Source organism: Triticum urartu, chromosome 7 (assembly GCF_003073215.2).
Source record: "Triticum urartu cultivar G1812 chromosome 7, Tu2.1, whole genome shotgun sequence".
In the NCBI taxonomy this organism is placed as follows: Eukaryota; Viridiplantae; Streptophyta; class Magnoliopsida; order Poales; family Poaceae; genus Triticum; species Triticum urartu.
This window is the reverse complement of record NC_053028.1, coordinates 431,892,421-431,896,933: the sequence shown is the minus strand read 5'-3', so window position 1 is coordinate 431,896,933 and position 4,513 is coordinate 431,892,421. Positions and strand designations below refer to the sequence as shown.

Genomic DNA, 4,513 nt, shown 5'->3' with positions numbered 1-4,513 from the left:
GCGGAGGCGGGGGAGTAACGAGATGGCCGCCGGGTCCTGCTTCCTTGCGGTGCGGAGGGTTGAGGTGGAGGCCGGGTTCTGCTTCCTTACGGTGCGCGCGGTCGAGGTGGAGGCGGAGACGGAAGGCGGCGAGGAGGGTCGAGGTGGCCGCCGGGTTCTGCTTCCTTGCGGCGCGCACGGTGACGCCGGCTGCTGCCCACCCCCACTCGCACTCCACAAACGCACGCCTCTCCCAATTCAGGCCATCCCCGAACAGCGACCACGACGCCCCACCGCTGGCCCCTTCGCGACCACACTCCCCACGATGCCTGCCGGTTCTCCGCCGCCTCGCCTAGGCCATCTTGAAACTGCCGCAGTCGCAGCTAAGGTTACCACCACTTCCTATTCTTGGTTCTGATCTCTGTATGTCCTTAGCAGTATATATACAGTTGTGGTATACTTCAATGAACTGGGAGTTGCCCGTCTGTAGCTTCATAGGTGTTGACATCTGTTGCAATTCGTATCACATTGAACCAGTTTTATATTAGTGATCTAAATGCTCTTATATTACTCCCTCCGTCCCAAAATTCTTGTCTTACATTTGTCTAGATACGGATGTATCTAACACTAAAATGTAACTAGATACATCCGTATTTAGACAAATCTAAGACAAGAATTTTGGGACGGAGGGAGTAGTTTACAGAGGGAGTACCAGCTACCGATCTATCGCATTTTATCCACCATGTCATGCTTGCTCTCTATGTTATCTTCTGTTTTTGAATGAATTTCATTTTGCTTGCTGCAATAGCAGTAGACTGATCTGTCCTCAGTTTTGAGGTTAGGCTAATTTGAGCGAAATGCAGTTAAAAGCAAGAAGCAGTTTTAACCAGCGAAACTGAATATTATTCTCTGAAGAGACATGCCTTCTTGATTGACGAACAGGTTATCCATGTTCAGGTAAATGTCATGCGTCTTTTCTGAACATTGTGGTCGTGCTCCACAATTCAGATACTATTGTCAGTTATTGTAGTGGTATAGTGTTCATCTACTACTACCCTTGTAAAAGCATGAAGTTTAGATCTTTGTGTTGTGCTGAAATTCATGCATATCTCTTTATACTGGGTTATTTGATAAGCTGTGCTATTTATGTTGAAATAATATGAAATTATATGCAAAGCTCTGGAACTGCCTTGAGTAGGTGATAGTTAAGAAGAACATAGTATGTGATGGTCCAATGAGGAAGAAATATAAGTCGACAATGCTGCTGATGGGTGGCACTGATAGTCCCAACGCCTTTGCTCTTGGATCATTATTCAAGCTTATTTTTTCCTACAACAAGAAAGAGGATGCTGAAGGAGGTATTGCAACTAGAAAGGTATCTGGTTTACAACTTGATTCTGAACTTTTTTCAAACATGCATGGTTGTTTTATCCTCTGAAGACAATATAAAAGCTTTTGCCATGTTATTACTTTTTAAAGTTCCATAAACTGAATAATCTTTATAATGCACATAAGTATTTTCATATTGAAACTGTTCATCCATTGGTAAATTCTTTTCCTACTCTTCTGCATCTGAAATATTTCCAATTATCACGCTGAAAGGAAGACTTTTCTTGCTCTTCTACTGAATAAACAAGAGTGGCATAGTATGTAGCTCAATGATGCTTAGGTAGTGGTAATTATTTATTGGCATAGTGTTTGTCTGCTTCTCATCAATGAGCTCATCATGGATTTTTTTTAAATGCCGAGGCATTTATTTTGTAGAGTTTGATGCTGTTATTGTTATCTAGCATCACATGATTTCATAGAATTTGACGGAAGCTATGTTGATCCCTTGCTTAAAGAATTTTTAGCAAGAAAGCAGATCCTATTTGTTTCTCATTAGTTATAGAAAAAACGAACAAGTGAACTCCAATTGCTATAATTCTTTTTTTTTGCAAAAAAACTAAAATGTCATTAAGCACTGTGTAGTACTAACATATGACTGACTTATTAGTCACAAACCGTGTAGTGAAAAAGTTTGAACTATTTAGCTACCGGACAATCAGTTGGACTTCATGTCCATATGTGACCAAGTAGTTTTAGGCTGATAAGTATCACTAGAACCAGCCTGAAATTTGACCTCTCAGAACATAAAAAGCAGAAGCTTACTTCAGCAGCATGTGGTCAGTTCCCCTCACCGGCTACCATCTGTCTCAGAGTTTGGTTTTTTCGGGAGATTTCAGGATAGAAAGGCAGCTTTGGAGAGGGGTCGCAAAGATCAAGGCTATTGTGTCAAGTACTGTGCTCAAAACGTCCATCGGGTGCATCCATCTCGCCCCATTTCATCACCGATCACCAAGCGATTTACATCCACTGCGATCATGGATGACCCCGTGAGATATGCCGCCCTATTCTTCCAGATACAATGGGTCGATTAATACGGTATTTTGATATGCTAATCACGCTTCCGTTTCACTAAATTTCCAGAACAATACTACTTACCTTCTACTAATATTGTTCTGTCAACTGCAAAAATCAGAATTATCGCAACATTTTCGTGATCTGTATTCCAGCTTTTAGTATATGGTTTGTTTTAGAAGCAGATAAGTGCTGAAGGGTCGTATATAGGAATACTTGTTATGCACGTCTATCTACACTCTTCTCAGCCTAGAAATCATTATGTGCTTGCTGACTTGTTTTGCTCACATTGCCGCTGAAACTGTGAGCGGTCCTTGCATGTCTTGTGTATTCATTGAAAGCGTCTAAAATATGGAGTTGCAACATGGCTGCTAGCTGCTACTTTCATGTTAACAGAAGAAGGCCAAAGCTCTCATTTTCTAGATATGTCGAGTTTAAATATGAAGGATATTTTAAGAACGGAATTTTCAGCATCATATATCTATAGCAATTGTGTTCTGAAACGGAATTGTTGGCTCCTAATAATAGTGTACTGAATTCTCTCAAGTCCTTCCAGCTTTAGGGACTGCTCAATTGGATCTGCACAATCCAACAAAATAAATGTGCATAGTGTCTGCGACACTTTCTTCGGATCATCACGAAGGTAGTTGTAGGAGTAAAAAAGTACGTCATACTGTTTTTTCAGTACAAGCCAGAGACTGTTGAGAAACAAAGGCTAGGACAGGTAATACTTGTTTTTACAGTACTTGTGCAAAAAGTATGTCATACTGTTTTGTTCTAGATGATTTTGATGAATTTTACAACCTTCTTTTCAGTCGTATACCCCAAGAAAATTTGCTTTCATGGGGCTTATTTAATCCAAGAACTGTGAGTAGTAGCGAACCAGACATGAAAAGTTTCAGAGAACTACGAAAACTCCGGTCAGTTTTGTCAGGATCTTGTGACCCAATTCCAGGACTCTATTGACTAAGGTAATTAATGATATATCTGTGTGATTTATCCTGTTAAAACTTTTAGTGTTCACTTAGGGGTGAGTGCAACCAGTAACTAAATTTAGACTACGAACTAGAGTAGGACAGTAAAATCAGGAGCAGGATGGAGAACACATGGGACATTGAGGACTAATGGTCAACACTTAAATCTTGCTTTACATTCAGTTCAGTTCCAAGTAGTCTGATACATAGATGGAGATGCGAGTGCTGATTTGGGGTTGATTTGGTAATTATATATTTTCCTTGATGACTGTCATTTTGTTGTCCTACATGTGCCATATGATATGCATAACAACTTGAGAGCACCTTTGCTGCTCTTGATGTGCTTCGTCATGCAGTTTTTTTAAAGTGCACAAGCAAGCTTGCGAGTGATGACAACTACTATGACCTACAAACCTTGAATCAAGGTTTTTGGGGTTGAACATAGGGCACAGCGCGCTCTCCCATCTACCCAGTGAAGCGTATGAAAGAAAAAGCTACAATATACAAATCATCACCGTCATTCAGTTTGTCCAAAACTAAGAAAAGCTCTTTAAAAAAACTGGGAAAAGCTCACATGATGGAATGAGATGAGATTTCAATATCATGATTGTGTTTTATAATTTGAATGACCAAAGTAGATGATCCAGTCAGCCCGTGTTTGACAATATGAAGGGACAAGCTTGTTGATCCATTATCTGGCCAGGAAAATACAATAATTCGGAGGGCTTAGGTATGGATAATAGATCTGACCTACTCTAGCAAGGTGAGTGACTCAATTGCACATGTGCAAAATGGAAGTTTAAACTTACTTGAATCTCTTGTAGGGTTTGGGGGAGATTGTCAGCGAGCCACTGATGAAAGTCCTTTTGCAATGACAATGATAGAGAAGATTTGAAAGATCTCGCTTGGCGTGGGGCAACTTGTGTACTCCTGGATGGAGGCGCCGTCCGGTGGCAGTGGGGTGTGGCAGTTGCCACAGCTGGGCACAGCCGGGAGGCGTTGGTGTCACCATTGTGCTACATCACACATTTTTCTCGCGGCGATTGTGTTACTGTTGTTGTTATCAACAACCTACCATGACGGTCCGGGAGGTGATGAAAGTTAGCTGCAGAGGCTACACTCAGATATATGATCTTTGCGGTGAAGAAAAACATGAACAA

The 4,513-nt window shown here is 41.2% G+C and overlaps 1 long non-coding RNA gene across 1 annotated transcript; it reads left to right on the top strand.

Moving 5' to 3' along the window:
• Positions 1-1,218: 1,218 nt before the first annotated feature.
• LOC125523579 lies at positions 1,219-4,169 on the top strand. The gene is made up of 3 exons (XR_007290296.1): positions 1,219-1,354; positions 2,205-3,103; positions 3,195-4,169. It is a non-coding gene; the product is annotated as an uncharacterized LOC125523579 (long non-coding RNA).
• The last annotated feature ends 344 nt before the right edge of the window (positions 4,170-4,513 follow it).